Source organism: Zootoca vivipara, chromosome 10 (assembly GCF_965207765.1).
Source record: "Zootoca vivipara chromosome 10, rZooViv2.hap1.1, whole genome shotgun sequence".
Classification (NCBI taxonomy): domain Eukaryota; kingdom Metazoa; phylum Chordata; class Lepidosauria; order Squamata; family Lacertidae; genus Zootoca; species Zootoca vivipara.
In genome coordinates, this window is record NC_142593.1 from 36,542,449 (window position 1) to 36,559,305 (window position 16,857).

Genomic DNA, 16,857 nt, shown 5'->3' on the forward strand with positions numbered 1-16,857 from the left:
TCTTGAAGTCCCATAGTTACTGCTCCTGGGCATTTAAGATTTGCAGACTAGATGAAAACATTGAAAGAGGCATTAAAGCATATGCTGGAATTTACTGCCCAAATGCAGACAAAGCCTAAGTAACAGGTAATGTTTTTTAATTAGACGTGCTAATCCTTCTTTTTTTAAAAAAAGAATCCAGACAAGCATGTTGCGCGTTCAGAGCAAGTCCTTCAGAGCTTAGTCACTGGCAATCTACTTACCAGTAGCGCAGCTGACACAACCCAGCTGTGTCATGGCCTACAGAGATTCCAGGTAATAAAGGAAAAGTAAGCTCTTTGCAGAGTCATACAGAGAGGTTATTCAGACGCAAACCAATTCATTTCCAAAAGAAGAGGGAAATATCACCAAGTCGGAGAAAATAGGATTAGCTGGCAATTTTCATCAGAGAATAAAGGAACTTTTATTTCATCAGTTTCATTTGGAACAAGCATGGAGCAAGAAATTTACATAATGTCAAATCTGCATCATTTTAAAAAATAAAATCAAGACACCCGCCTGGAACTGATCATGACTCCAAGACAGAACGTGAACTGTTTCCTATAATCTGGCTGGAACACGGCAGTGCACTAAAGACACCTTACAATATTCTTATTTAAAAAAAGAAAAAAAAGAGTCCAATTCTGAAGGGTAACAATTGAAAACAAGAAATCCTGTTACTTTAGATGTTAAATAAATAAATAAACAAACAGCAGCTAAAGAACCCCCTTTTTTCTGCTCACAAATGTCTTGCATTAGTGCCAGAAGAGATTTTTGTAAAGCAGCTCCATAGCAGCAGCAACCATGGATGGAAAAAGCCTTTGAAGCATGTCAGATTGACAGTCTGGAGGCAAGCAGGTACCTACCAATCAGGTTGTCACACTGGAAAGGAGACAGGCAGGTGAATGGGGAGATGGAATCCAGCCCAAATGCAGCCTGTGGCAATGTGACAGGTTCTTCGCACAAAGGATGAGCCACAAATTCTTTTTGAAATTGCCCCTCTGGTAATCAAAGAGATAGTGATGTGGACAGGAGGACAAAAAGTTGAATATTTCATAGAGGTGGCATAAAAATGGAGAAACGTTTGTGCTAGCGGGGGCTGCTATACGTCACCTGCACTCAACAATGCTCCATCTGCACTCAACAATGATACATCTTTCCAAGTTAGGTATTGCAATGGAATATAGCTGACCATTGTCGGGAAACATAGACTTTGTTATGCATTTTTTTTGTCATTTAAATTTATACCCGATCCTTTGAATCTGTTACAAATGTAGCTTACATTCAATATTTAAGATACCATTAAAAATTGAACCTCACGAAGTAGAGCTTTTTCGGTGGTAGCCCCTAAACTTTAGAACCAACTTTCAATTACTGTGTAGCAGATATGATAGCTTATCCTTGCAAGGTGTCAATCAATCCAGACTCTACTTTTTAGTCAGGCATTTATGATTAGTTCTGCAGCTTCTGCTAGCATTTTAAACAATGGCTCTTATTTGTATAATTTGTCGCTTTGGGAATCTGTTTGATGGTGAATTAGGCTAACTAACGAACAGTGCAACCCTATGAATGTCTGCTCAGCAAGTAAGCCCCATTGAGTTCAATGTGGTTTATTCCAGGCAAGAGTGGATAGCAGCATTCCCCAGCCTGATGCCTTCTGCAACTTGGCCAATGATCAGGAATGATGGGAGTTGCACTCCAAAATCATATTGAGAACTCCTGGCTGGTGTAAAATATTCTGTTCCTTCCCTTGCTTTCTTCTTTTCATCACAAGCCAGTGACCCATCTCAGTGTTGCTTAACCTGCCATTGAATCAGACCAAGACTTTGCGCAAACTTGGCGAGAGTGTAAATCCCCGCTCAGCCATGAAACTCGCTGGTGAGAAATAACTCCACTTATTCTGAGACAATTTGAGATGTGGGAGGGAGTCATATTGATGGAACATTTATATATACACCACTTCACATTGTTCTTGTTAATACCCATTGCCTCTATTTCACTCCCTCCTTCCCTCTCTCTCTCTCTGTACAACATGTACCTTGTTGACATTTCCTCCATTATACGGCATAATTATACTTTCTCAGCCATTTCCCCAATGTGCTTGAAAGAAAAACGGTGTGAGAGGTTTTTAGGACTAACTCTAACTAGCTCACTTAGTATCAGTGCTCATTAAGATCAATTGCATGAGCTGGTATAGCATCAATGCAAATTTTATTCCCCTTCAAGGCTTATTTTTAACCTGACTGTGTTTTTTAGAATTAGTAATTAGCACTGAGAAACATATATTTTAACTCTTAAAAGTCAAGCTACATTTAATATTTAAATTAACACAATGACTTCAAATATGGAAGCTTTTTCCATTTTGAAATCATGTATTATTAGTGTTACTGAAAAGCTATTTAGAGACCTCATTAAGTTCACAACAATTCCCCCCTCCCCTGGGCCATGCCATTTTATTATTTGGAACCACTTAAATCCTTCTGGTACCACTTTATATCTATTGCGCCCATTTTGCATTAGATTTGTTCAGTCCAGCTTAGCCCTGTTGCAGCAAAATGAATTTGTCCTACTACTCAGGAACGCATCATGGAACAAATGAAATGGCACAAATAAGGCTATTGCTCCTTTGATTCTCTTTTAGTCCCAAATGAGCGGCTGTAATTAGAACAACCATGGCAAGGATTATAAAAATAAATGTCTGAGGCAACAACTCCTATTTGGAATTATTCTAATTCCTGCCCTTCCGCCATGGAATTCAGAGAAGCCTAAAAAGGAACTGACCCAACCAAGGCCTGCTTAGTTTCAAGGCTGCATCAACACATTGTGCTGCCTGAGGCAAAAGACAAGATGGCACCACACACACATTCCATGTGCAGAAGCTGACTGGATTGTCAGTTGAAGCTTCAATCAGCACTGACAGTATCATCTACACATCCTCCAGGCTTGAGGGCAGCTGACTAACGTAACAGAAGATAGGGCATGTAGCACACACAGCTCTGTCCTTCAAGTCCTCATTGCTGCCTCTCAGCATTTGCCACCTGAGGCAGCTGCCTCACTCTGCCTAATGGTAGAGTCATGCCAGCAAACTATTTTCCTTGTTTCCACCAGAGGGGGCCACAGAAAGTGCCCCAAGGAACGGAGTAATGTAAAGTCTTATTTAAAGATAAAGAATGATAAGAAGGGAGAGCAGCAGCAGGGGCCTTGATGGGACCCATCAGCAGTTAGCACCTGAATAGCGGGCTGAGCAGGCCCAAGTCACTAGGTCACAGTCTTACCCACTATGGTCATCTGGTTTGCATTTCTATTTAAATCACCGTAATTCTTTCTAAATGTGCATCTAATTAGAATATAACTCAGCATTTGCTAATTTTATGCAAATTAGCATCCTTGTCATCTTTTTAGGTGACGTGTTTTCCTCTTTTTTGACCATGTTGAAACCCATCCTACTCTGGGCAGCTGTGTGTATTGGACTAAAATGGAGAGGACAATAAAAATGCACCAATAAAAACTGCTTCTCTTACCAACATCCAAGCTCCCTTCCAGCTGCTTTTCCAACTGGAATACAAACAAGTTCTCCTCATAATTGTAGGTGAACCGTTGCCTGATCCTTTTCTATTCTTTTTCTCTGCACGTCCATTTCTGAAAGGAAAACGTTTGCAGCTGTTTACATCACACTAAACTTGCCAAGTCTTTGAAACATGATGCAATTAAAAAGAAAAGGGAAAAAGAACATGCTGCTTAGTAAGAACAATGACTGGACCTTTGGGGGAGAATTTGTTTTTATTTTCTTCTGTTTCTGAAGTGAGGCTGCAGAGAAGACATGGAATCTGCAAACACAAGAAGGGGAAGAGGCAACACTAGAACAAAACATTTCTCTCCTAATGTGTACATTACTACAAAGCTTACAGTCTGTTGTTCTTATTAGATGTTGTTGTTGTTTAGTCGTTTAGTCGTGTCCGACTCTTCGTGACCCCATGGACCATAGCACGCCAGGCACTCCTGTCTTGCACTGCCTCCCGTAGTTTGGTCAAACTCATGTTCGTAGCTTCGAGAACACTGTCCAACCATCTCGTCCTCTGTCGTCCCCTTCTCCTAGTGCCCTCAATCTTTCCCAACATCAGAGTCTTTTCCAAGGATTCTTCTCTTCTCATGAGGTGGCCATCTTTATCTATCTTATTAGATAGATAAAGGTAAAGGTAAAGGGACCCCTGACCATTAGGTCCAGCCGTGACCGACTCTGGGGTTGCGCGCTCATCTCGCATTATTGGCCGAGGGAGCCAGCGTATAGCTTCCAGGTCATGTGGCCAGCATGACAAAGCCGCTTCTGGCAAACCAGAGCAGCACATGGAAACACTGTTTACCTTCCCGCTGTAGCGGTTCCTATTTATCTACTTGCATTTTGACATGCTTTCGAACTGCTAGGTGGGCAGGAGCTGGGACCAAGCAACGGGAGCTCACCCCGTCACAGGGATTCGAACCGCCGACCTTCTGATCAGCAAGCCCTAGGCTCAGTGGTTAACCCACAGCGCCACCTGGGTCCCCACCTTTAATTGTTTAATACAAGGGGGAAGCTGTTTGCTAGTTGTCAAAAACCAAGGAAGATGTCATTCTGAGCATCACTATCAAGCAAACAAACAAACAAACAAAATCACTCCAGGATTTAAATCTTTAGTTAAAGTCAGTGCAGTCTCAAAAGGTTAGGTCTGCCATCTTGATTCAAAATCATAGAAACATATACAGTGGTACCTCTGGTTACAAACACCTCGGGTTACAGACGCTTCATGTTACAGACTCCACTAACCCAGAAATAGTACTCGGGTTAAGAACTTTGCTTCAGGATGAGAACAGAAATCGTGCGGCGGCAGCGGGAGGCCCCATTAGCTAAAGTGGTACCTCAGGTTAAGAACAGTTTCAGGTTAAGAACATACCTCCAGGACGAATTAAGTTCTTAACCCGAGGTACCACTGTAACTGTACAGTTGTAAAGTTTGAACAGACCCCAAGGGTCATCTCATTCAAACTTCTGCAATGCAGGAATCTTAACTAAAATATCCATGACACATGGCCCACCCAACCTCTGCTTAAAAACTGCCAAGGAGAGTCCACAACCTTCCAAGAGCTGTTCCACTGTTGAACAGCTCTTACCATCAGAAAGGTCTTCCTGATGTTTAATCAGAATCTCTTTTCTTGTACCTTGAATCAATGAGTATGGGTCCTTCCCTCTAGAGCAGGAGAAAACAAGCTTGCTCTATCTTTAGATATTTGAAGGTGGCTATCATATTTCCTCACAGTCTCCTCTTTTCCAGGCTAAACATACTGTTCAACCGTTCCTCATAAGGCTTGGTTTCCAGGCCCTTGATCATCTTGGTCTCCCTCCTCTGCATACATTCCAGCTTGTCAATAGCCTTCTTAAACTGTGGTGTCCAGAACTGAACACAGTACTCCAGGTGTGTTCTGACCAAAGCAGAACAGAGTGGTACTATTACTTCCCTTGATCTGAACACTATACCTCTGTTGATGCAGCATAGAATAGCATTAGCTCTTTTTACTGTCCCATCTTGCTGTTAAAACATGGTAAGCTTGTGTTCTCCTAAGATCCCTAAATCCTTTTCACATATACTACTGGCAAACCAGATGTCCCCCAGCTTATATTTGTGTAGCTGGTTCTTCCTGCTTAAGTGCAGAACCTTACATTTGTCCCTATTGAAATTCATTTTGTTGGTTTGGGCCCAGTTCACCAGTCTGTTAAATCCCAATTCTGTCTTTTGTGGCATTAGCCACCCCTCCCACTTTGGAGTCTTCTGCAAATTTGATGATCATCCCTCAATGCCTTCATCCAAGTCATTTATAACAATGTTGAACAGCAATGGGCGCAGAACCCTGCAGCACCTCACTTGTCGCTTTTTTCCAGGATCATTAGTGAGCAAACATAGATGAAAACCTGTTTCTTGGTCTCAGGAACCATCTTTTAAAATCTGGTTATGATATTATAAGAAGTGTCCAAATGAATCGTGTGCAGACAACAACCCTGTGAGGTAGGTTAGGTTGAGATAAATTATCCAGTGATCTTCATAGCTGAGTTCCCCATGTTCTAGACCAGGACACTATGGCCGTTTATGCGGACAGGTCCATTCAGCTGTTAAAATTTTCTTAAGATAGCCAGTCATTTTAATTATAGTACTTTATGCTCTATTGTATTCGTATACATTGCTGTACATCACCTTGATATGTTGTATAAGGGGATAGTTTATAAATATTTTTAAATAAATAAATAACCACTACACCACCCTGGGTCTTCTTTTAGAGAGTAGTGGGAGACCCTCTGAATTTTCAAGTGATCCAAGTATTGTTAAATAGATGAACCGGTGAAAACATTTTCTGAGCGTTTCTCTGGCTCAAATACGCTTAATGATGCTCTGGACTGCAGCCACTGTAAACAATAATAACACTTCATGGAACCACAACATGTATGAGTCCACATATGATATTCAGTTGCAACGAAAGCTGGAAAGCATTCAAGGGTATTTTGGGGTGTATTTTTTTTAAAAAAAAGGCAAGGCGGAAATGTCAATAATCTAAATTCCCAAAGAAACGGCCCTTTACACAACCACAGCCCACCTTACTCAGGGAACTACTGTTCCCTACAGTTGCTTAACAAGTGAACAGCTGTCTTCCAGCTGGCTCTGCTCAGTAAAAACACAGAGAATAGCCGCCACCTGATAAAATATGCCAAGCTCATCAGCCCGCTCGAAAAATTAACTGTCTGAATAATGCTGTTCTTGAAGTCAGTATAAAATGTATTTCGTTCCAAAGTCACTTCCTAATCTCTTTTAATTGACCTAAGGATTATTATTGCAGGGAACTCAAGTCTTTTACCCTTTTTCAAAGTGCCTTTTTATTACAGGTGCTTTTTATGCCATTGTAATTTTTTCCCCTTACACAGTCATTTGTCATTTAATTATGAGTAGCAGCAGGGTTCAAATCCCTTTTACATCACATGGTTTTCCAGTGGATTGCTGCTGCTGTTTATTGTATTGCCCTTGACTAAAACAGCATCCACAAAGGACAGACTATGCTACTAGGTTTTAGACACAGTATTTCAAGGAGGGCATTTTCTCCATGGAAAGGATCCTTTGGGATACCCATGTGCTTGATAGAGAAGCTCTTTTCACCCAACATGGTACAATAATGATACCCTTCTGACTGGGTTGCCCAAACAACTCTGGACAGCTTCCAGCATATACAAAAACATAGTAAAACTTTCAACATTAAAAGCTTCCTTATACAGGGCTACCTTCAGAGTATAGTTGTATAGTTGTGATGAGAGGGAGCTAATGAGATATTTTGAGAATTCTCCGGGATTATAGCCCCCATCCCAGCTATGCTGAGAGACAGCAGCAAATGGAGGGATTTCAAGAACTGAACAGCAGATAAAGGCAAAGGACTTTAAAATTGGACATATTCAGACTGACACATGCAGAAAACAATTAGAACACCTCATTTGAAATCGTTTGAAAAATTAGATAATGTAATAACACGAACAGTAATCGCTAAAAATGCATCTGTTATCTTAATCATTAAGATATTAACAAAGACTTAAGCTTAGCAGTTACAGAATGAGAGGAAAGGTCTTCCCCGTTTGTGAAATGCTCTCCCCAGGCGGGTTACGCCTGACACCTTCATTATAAACCTTTAGGCACCAGGCAAAAATGTTCCTCTTTAAGCAGGCCTTTGGCTGATTGATATCCAATGCACTTTAAAAATGTGTTGAGGGTGATAATGGGTTGTTTTTCTCTTGATTATGTATTTTGTGTTTTTATGTTGTGATTTGACCCTGTGAGAACTGTGGGTATAGGGCAGTATACAAATTTAATAAATAAAATAATCCAAAACTGGCCCTGTCCACCAACTTGGGCTACTTGTAACAGGTGTGCAGGTGTGCCTACCTGACATCAAGTGAGATCAAGTAGATTCCTGCCTGCTTTGGGCAGAGACTGGCAAATCTGGAAAAGTAAATAGCACCATCTTTTAAAGCGGGGCTGACGCTCCTGATGTTGCTGGACCACAACTCCCATTATCCCTGATCACAGATGATGCTGGTTGGGGCTGATGGAAAAGCTCTGTGTTAGCTAACCTTGTTTTAAAGTGTGTGCAGCACATATTTCCTTATGAAGGACTCTACAGTTTCATTGCTGGTGGCTACAGAATTGGAAGATTTAATTTGCTGGAAATGCAGGGGGTAGAGGTAGCATAATTGAGAGATTCTCCAAAAATTGCACCAAAAAATGGTTTCCTGGGAACTGTCCATTCTGAATTCCAGTAAAATATTTTTATTACATTAGAACAGTTTTATATGAGTACTTTCCCAGGACTGCAAGTCCAAATGTGAAAAAAGTCACGAGCCCCCAGAGCAATAAACTTTGCTTTAAATTAATGCAATTCATGAGAAATCATATTTGGTGGAAACTGATATAATTTTAAATACGCTCAAGTAATAACAGACGTGGTACCATTTCTATCTGATATTTCTGAACTGAGGGCGTGACAATTACTTTCGTCCAGCATCATGAACTCTGTAAACTTAGGGTGTTGTTTCAAGTCTCATGGTGCTAAGATTGGAGATAAGCCACTGCTTGCTCCTTGATCATAAAAGGCAGCAGCAGAGACTCATCTCCGATCTTAGCGCTGTGGGATTACAGCGCTGGAATGTAAAACCCATGGGATGACAGCGCTAAAGTCAGAGTGCAGGCCTTTGCCTGCTCCAGCAACTTGAACTTCGAATCAACTGACATCAGATGACTGAAAGGTAGGTGGCTCCACCCACCTGTCAAAACACTCACCTGTGGGAGATGGGCTAGTTCTGGCCCCAGCCCTCTTGAAAGATACAATTCCCCACCCCGTCTTAAATGAAACCAGAGATTCTTATGATAGCTCCAGGAACTGAGACTTTGAGGGGAAGAAAATCACAATTTGGCAGCATTGCTTTTCAAGTCTTAGTTTCCCTTGTTAAGCAAGTGATGCAGTTTCCTTCAGGGAATTTATTTTATTGGGGGTCAATGTCTGTGAAACTCTTGACAGAGAAGAGATGGCGAGTAAAACTATTTATTAAGATTGCCTCCAAAGTCCAAAAAACAAACAAACCTATGGACCATTCTGCCCTGTGACCTTGTTTCCTCTGCAGGCTTACACTTTATGGTGTCCTTTGATTTGTTCTTGCCATTCTTAATTATTACTAAGTAGAAAGTGTCTCAGCCAGGCTTGAGAAATAGGGAGCAAGCTATCTTCTCAAGTGCAAGAGCAATCAAATGAAACTGCAGTTGCAGAGCACAGAAAGAAACCAAAAGAATGTGCACAGTTATAAACTCTGATTGGCATGTGCCTTATTCTCATGCGCCTGTAGAACAGCCTTCCCCAAGATGGTGCTCTGCAGATACTTTGGACTGCCATTCCCATCAGCCCCACCCAAAATGGCCTGAAGCAGCACCTGGTATTGCATGTTTAAATATGCTTCCAGCTTGTTTTATTGGCACATAAAAGTTGACCTGGTAACAGTCCCACACTCAACGGGATCAATGCTCTTAGGACTCGGTGTCGAAACAGTTGCCTCCCAGCTATTTTTGCTGTCTTGATCCTTTGATTTTTAAAATTGCAAGTGCAGAACTGCAACAAAATGTTTCGGTGTATGTCTGGTCCCTAACAGAAGTGCTCCTGTTTATGGCTTCAGCTACTCTGGTAAGCGAACACTGGAGTGCTGTTTGGGACTTAAATGGGGTCAGAAGGTTTTAAGAGAAGGAAAAGGGGGAAAGGACCAGTTTTGTCATTCCTACCTTTCTGTGGGACGCAGGTGGTGCTGTGGGTTAAACCACAGAGCCTAGGGCTTGCCGATCAGAAGGTTGGAGCTTCGAAATCCCGTGACGGGGTGAGCTCCCATTGTTCGGTCCCAGCTCCTGCCAACCTAGCAGTTCGAAAACACGTCAGAGTGCAAGTAGATAAATAGGTACAGCTACAGCGGGAAGGTAAACCGTGTTTCTGTATGCTGCTCTGGTTCGCCAGAAGCGGCTTTGTCATGCTGGCCACATGACCTGGAAGCTGTACGCCGGCTCCCTCAGCCAATAACGCAAGATGAGCGCCGCAACCCCCGAGTCGGTCACAACTGGACCTAATGGTCAGGGGTCCCTTTACCTTATCTTTCTGTACTCTGCCCCACCCCAATGGCGGAGCTTCATGCTCTGGCACTGGGGGCGGAGAGCAGGCGGGGGCATGGCTGATGTGCATCCTGGGGGTGTGGCGTGCATCCCGGGGCGTGGCACGCCTCCCACAGGGGTGTGGCACGCATCCTGGGGCAGTGGTGCGCTGCCCGCAGGGGCATGGTGCCCAGCGCGAGGGGGGCAGCTGTGATGGCACTCCACCAGGACCATGGTGCTGGGGGCAGTGTGCTCCCCCTCCCCCTCTTCCTCCGCCAGTGCCCCACCCCCACCCCACTGCTGTGCTGTGCTGTACAGCAGTAAAGAGATCAGGTTTGGAGTTCAGAGTTGTAACTCGACGGGGGAGAATGGAGTCCCTACGTGAAGAGGAATTGATTGTTAAACCACTCTGCAAGCTGTAGCTCTGTGAGGGGTATAGAAGTGACTCTCAGCCCCTGTAACAATCTACAGCTTCCAGAAGCCATGATTGTTTAAACTATTATCATTGTGCTTTAAATATATGGTGACAGGGTAGTCCAGGAAGCACAGTTCAAGGACACAGACCAGCCAGGGAAAAGCATGGCAGGGGCCTGGAGCAGGATGTGGCCTAGGGAGAGCCCTCAGGACCAATCAGAGATGCCTACAAGGCTGACTGCCTGACATCCCCAGGCCTGACATTCCCCACCTCTGATTTAGCGTAACTCTAGGACACACCTACAAGATAACAAGCTTATTTAGAAATAGGTGCCACACAGCTGCTTCTTCATTTTCAGCAGCTCTCCATGTCCTGTGGAGACCCTTCATAGATGGGAAAGTAAAATGAAAGAAGTCCCTACCGGTATGTTATTCTTACATTAAAATGTTTGCTCTTCTGTTCTCCAGAAAAGCCAACTCGTGAAAAATAATCCTTTCCCACCCATTAAAAATAAACCACATCAAATGTGGCATGTAAGTGTGTGTGTGTTGGGGGGGGGGGTTATACAAAAGATCAAAAGATAGTCCTCACTGCAAGGCTGAATTCTACCACCAGAAAGCAAAACTTTGTTCCCACCGAAAAGTCCAACATGACATGCATTGCACAGACACATTCTCTTAGTAAATAGATACAAACTGCAGAGATGAGAAAAGAGATTGATTAATTTGTTCTGAAATGTTTTAGGGAAACTACTTTATTCCTCAGTCTCTCCTTGTCAAAGAAGAAGGGAGGGAGGGAGGGAGAGAGGGGGGAGGGGAGGTAAAATCTGTGTTCTGCCTGAAGACTTTATACCCCAGTAAGAAATGTTTTAGAGATGATGATTAAAAGTTGTGCTAATGTTCTGGAATTTTATCGCGGTGTTCCTTTCCCACAAGAAAAGGACAAAAAAAATACATGTTAGATTGTGCCTGAAGGATTAAGAGCTTGTAACAGTAACTATAAATAGTGTGCCAGTTTTTTTAAAAAAACAACAACAACAACACAACAACTTTGTGGTGAGAAGGTTAGACTGTGCTGCGTGACTAAAATACTGTCTCCTGTGAAGCCAACCTCAGTGCTATTATTTTTGAAACAAGTCCAGACTCCAGGCTTTCATGAACAAGACAACTCCAAGCTATCATATGACTTCAGAACAATTTTAAACCTGAGGTTTAAGTCAATACCTTAAAAAATAATAATGAAACTGTCTCTCCTCTTTCACTGCAAGAGAAAACTGAGGAAGGGGCAAAAAAAAAACCCTCTTCTTTTTAGATAGTAAGTTTGAACCAAGAGATCTAGTTCAGTTGTTGGCACCCATCTGTCTCAAGAGACAATGGATTCCACCTCCAGGGGTGAAGTCAAACCATTATGTTAGTAGCACCAAAAATGACCTCCCTGATGCGTAAGCCTGGGTGTGCATGGAGGTCCAGGGCTGCCCAGACAACAAGATTCCTCTCTGAGCCTCACTGATGTGGTCCAAAGGAAAGCAGAGCAATAAGTCTGGCCCCAGCTTGGCTGCAGGAGTTGCCAGAAGGAGTGTAGAAGGTGCCATCCAACCATCTTAGGGGCTTCATTCCAGATTTGTGTAGGGTTTACTCCTTAGCCTTTCCTTCTCCTGAAGATGTCCCACATGGCAGCAGAGGCTTGGGATCAGTGTTTTCCTTCTCTTAGATGGGCTACCTTCCCAGGTTGACGAGCCTCAACTGTCCCATACTTCCCTCTACAGAAACCGCCTTCTTAACTATTGGACCCACTCTTGGTCTTAATCTCTCAATCCTCCAGAGCCTGTCTTCGCATGAAGGGGAAGTCCCTAACTCATTGAGGGTTTGAGATCCATCGGCTACCCTCGCCTGGTTTATCCAGCCAGATGAAGCTGTTTCCCACTGTGTCGCCACTGTTGCATGCTGACACCTTCTAGGAACTACGGGTGAGAACTGAGTGCAGGGTGGAAACCAAAGGTGGACTAACTACTCCAGAAGGAGCACAACATGTCCCCCATCAGAGGTACAGCCCTTTCCCTCACATCCCATACACCCTAATAGAGTATCTCTTTTGCATACAAATGGTCCTAAGTTTAATTCCGGAAAGAGAGTGAATAAAGTGATCTAAGGCCACATTCATGCTATTCAGTCATGGCTCCCCCCCAAGAACACTGGAAGCTGTAGTCTTTTTGGTGGGGGGGGGTGTAGTTCTGAGAACTTTTAGGAGACACTTTCCCCCTCACAGAGCTACAAAAAGTTTCGTTTAAAGAGAGACTGGTTATTAAACCACTCTGTGAATTGTAGATCACACAGCCCAACTCTTTGCAGTTCTTTTCCAGTTAGATGTTATCAAACCGAAGACATGCAATCTCTCTTGCGGCACTATTTTCAACATGCTTGCCTTATCACTTGCTGATACATTTTGTGGCAATAAGCACTTTCATCAGCTTCACTCAAGGCAGCAGCAGATACATTCTCTCCCAATTATCTCCATTTTGGAAAACTGTCACAGGTTCTGAAATTCCATCAGTCCCAACATTTGCAATGGAATGTGTTGGCTTTTAAATGTAAATCTATCTGTATTCTTTAAAGAATCATGAAGACGGATTTTTGAAAGCAAACCGTTCCAGAGTTCTTTAGTAAGAAATGCATCAACCAGACTCCTTCGAAGAAATCGTTTGCCAGCATTCTCACTATATTCATGCTAGATTCTCACGGAATGTAAATCAAGTTTACTTAGTTTCATCTCACCAGTATTGGGCACTATCACTTGTCACTCAGAGTTCGGTGTGTGTGTGTGTGTGTGTGTGTGTGTGTGTGTTTGAAAAAGGATTCACTAATTATTTTACAGTCTTTCACATCTACATTTTTCCATGGAGCCAGGCCAACTGGCAGTCATCAGATATGCACTTAAATTTTATAGCACTTGCCTAGAGTCCGAAACAAGAGTGTTCTAAGATTTCAGCTGTTATAAAACATTTTTTGGAGTTCTCAGAATATAGAGAGAGGCTAAGTGAATGCAAAGAAGATCTCAGTGGCTTCTTGTTCAACCTTAAGTTAAATGACACCATGCAAATTCTATTTAGTCACACTATTTAGAACTTCTGTCCCTATGCTGTTGACCTGGCTCATATTATGTTTGTGTGGGCCATATCAATCAGACATGATGGATACTGTACAACTGAAAAGTTCAGTCCCAACACGAGCTCTTGGGCTTGCACTATAGCAAAGGGGGGCAACCTTATACCAGGAGGCAAATGTGGGCCTCCAGGGATCTTTATCCAATCTCAAGATTCTTCCTAGGCCACACCTGTTCTCAGGCCACACCCCAGATTCTTTTTTGCACCCTTCTTAAGCGCTTTTAAAAGTTGGAATATGTCATTAAACTGTGATAATGACTCTTGTTTGCTTAGATCAGGAGTAGGCAACGTCAGGCCCGTGGGCCAGATCCAGCCCAATTGCCTACTAAATCTGGCCTGCGGACGGTCTGGGAATCAGCGTGTTTTTACATGAGTAGAATGAGTAGAATTTATTTAAGATGCATCTCTGGGTTATTTGTGGGGCCTGCCTGGTGTTTTTACATGACTAGAATCTGGTGCTTTTATTTAAAATGCGTCTCTGGGTTATTTGTGGGGCATAGGAATTCATTCATTTTGTTCCCTTCAAAATATAGTCTGGCCCACCGCATGGTCTGAGGGACGGTGGACCGGCCCACAGCTGAAAAAGGTTGCTGACCCTTGGCTTAGATAGAGGACTGAAAGATTAGTGTGTTTGTGTGTGTAGAATCTTCTGACTTTGGTGTGGCTGAGATGTACCCTAATGTAAAACTATACGAGTTTCTCCCAATCTGCATCGGCATTGAATTGGAAACTGTTTTTACATATTACATTGTTTTAAATTGTCTTGTACATATGCAGCTGTTTCTATTTGTTTGTATACTGGGCGTTGTTTTTATATATGGAATAGTTTTTATATTTGCTTTCACGTATATAATTTTCCCCCCAATTGTTTTGGTTTTTTTGTTGATTATACTATGAAATAACTTTGAGATATTTCAGAGGGGATGATTCATAAATAGAGTCAAATAAACAAATAAAAAAATATGAGTTGTTTTGCCTTTGGCCCTGCCCACCAATGACATGTGGCTCCTGGGTGTTAGACCCCCCACAAAGAAATGTGGCCCTCGGCTTGGAAAAATCCCCCACACCTGTTCTATAGTTCCCAGACAAGAACTGTAAACAGTTTCCAGGAGAGAAGCAGCCATATCCCCACCACCACTGCAAGATACCCCTATCTTCATCCCAGAAAGCTAGCTGAATGAATTCCACAGTTTCTGGGTCAGACGTCGGCTATGTAGCCCAGCAGGGATCAGCATAAGCTGAAACACGCTGTAAGTCTAGACTCCAGGGATCATATATGCAGCACTTCCAAGGCCCGTCATTCACACTGTCTGAAAATGTCTTAAGACAGAAGGGTAGGGTTGTGGCTACAGCAGCGGAACTAAACACTACAGCCCTACAATGCTGTTATGCAATTATCTTCTGTATGTTCAGAAAGCTGCTGAATCACCAGTGAGCAAAGAAACAATGCTGACTATAATTTTTTTGGGGGGGGAACAAAACATGGTTATTAGCAACACACACACACCATCAAAAAAAGCTGTTCTAGCTATTGCACTCTATCAGTGCCTTCAATTAATTGTTGTTGTTGTTAAGTCGTTAAGTCATGTCCGACTCTTCGTGACCCCATGGACCATAGCACACCAGGCACTCCTATCTTCCACTGCCTCCCGCAATTTGGTCAGTCTCATGTTAGTAGCTTCGAGAACACTGTCCAACCATCTTGTCCTCTGTCGTCCCCTTCTCCTTGTGCCCTCAATTTCCCCCAACATCAGGGTCTTTTCCAGGGAGTCTTCTCTTCTCATGAAGTGGCCAAAGTATTGGAGCCTCAGCTTCACGATCTGTCCTTCCAGTGAGCACTCAGGGCTCATTTCCTTCAGAATGGATAGGTTTGATCTTCTTGTAGTCCATGGGACTCCCAAGAGTCTCCTCCAGCACCATAATTCAAAAGCACCAATTCTTCAATTAATTAATTAATTAGCCTTTAATAATGGGCTCTTGAGTACTCTGTGTTTCCTGAGCTATGTTACATGGCTTATATTGGAACTGTCACAAAGCACCTTCGGTCACAAAGCACCTTTCATTACTACACAAATGCTAGTGTTCAGGAATTTTTGGATTCAGCTGGCAAAGCCAGTCATCCAATCTAAAATCAACTCCTCTCCAAGCAAACTTTTCTACCAGGTGACTGTTCTCAAGTAAACTTCAGCATGTGAAATCTCAGACAGCAGGCCTGGCTGGAAAGAGCCTCTTTAAGATGAATGCAGTTGTGATCCATACACACCTGGGAGCAAGCCCAGTTCGAGTCAATGGGACTTACTTTGGAGTAGATATGTATAGGATTGCGCTATTAGGAACATGCTCTTTTCCTTCAAAGGAAGTACTAATAGTAACACTCGATGTTTTTCCTTGGTCAGATCCCACCTGGAGTACTGCAGCCAGATATTGACAAGCTGGAATGTGTGCAGAGGTGGCCAACCAAGATGATAAAGGATATGGAAACGAAGCCTTATAAATGCAGAGACCCCACTTATTGTTTCTCATTTCTGTTTTCTCCCCTTCCAATGGCATCCCGAGTTGGGATGCCCTAGTCTGGGGCCTGAATGGGCACCTGGAATGCCGAAAATATCAATCATACAAAAAACATACATATAAACACAATCCAGTGCCCACCGAATTCCCCTTGTCTCCCTTCCCCTGTCAGCCTCCCTCCTGCATGCAGAGAGCTTTATGTGCAAGGTACAACCTGAATCAACCCTTGTGGAGCTGCATGCATGCTGCTCTAGCATCTCCTTATTCTTAAAATATTATCATTCTGATTTAAAGTTACATAGACAATGCTGTGCAGAAAAATAAATCAAAAGAAATCAATGGTCTCATTAAAAATAAATGCAAGGTGACCCCTGCTGGATCATGCCTGAAGATTCATCTGGTCTAGTTGCAATGGCCAATCAAATGTTTCTGAAAGCCCAAAGGCAGAAAAATGGCCCTGCCCTGCCATAAATCCCCAGCAAATGGCACTCATGGCTCTTATAGAGCCATCATGACATCATTTTTGCAATAGTAACTTAATATCATTGCCTCCCGCCTGTAAGTGCTTAC

General features: G+C 42.9%; 1 long non-coding RNA gene across 2 annotated transcripts in view; it reads right to left on the reverse strand.

Moving 5' to 3' along the window:
- LOC148684439 (uncharacterized) overlaps positions 1-16,857 on the reverse strand; it is an 83,967-nt gene that overhangs the window by 37,858 nt on the left and 29,252 nt on the right. The window contains exons 3-5 of one of the 2 annotated variants that reach the window (XR_015946100.1): positions 3,779-3,845; positions 3,540-3,657; positions 885-1,019 (exon numbers count right to left, since the gene is read on the reverse strand). This is a non-coding gene — a long non-coding RNA (uncharacterized LOC148684439). The remainder of the gene's footprint in view (positions 1-884; positions 1,020-3,539; positions 3,658-3,778; positions 3,846-16,857) is intronic. The other variant, XR_015946101.1, reaches the window with a different exon arrangement.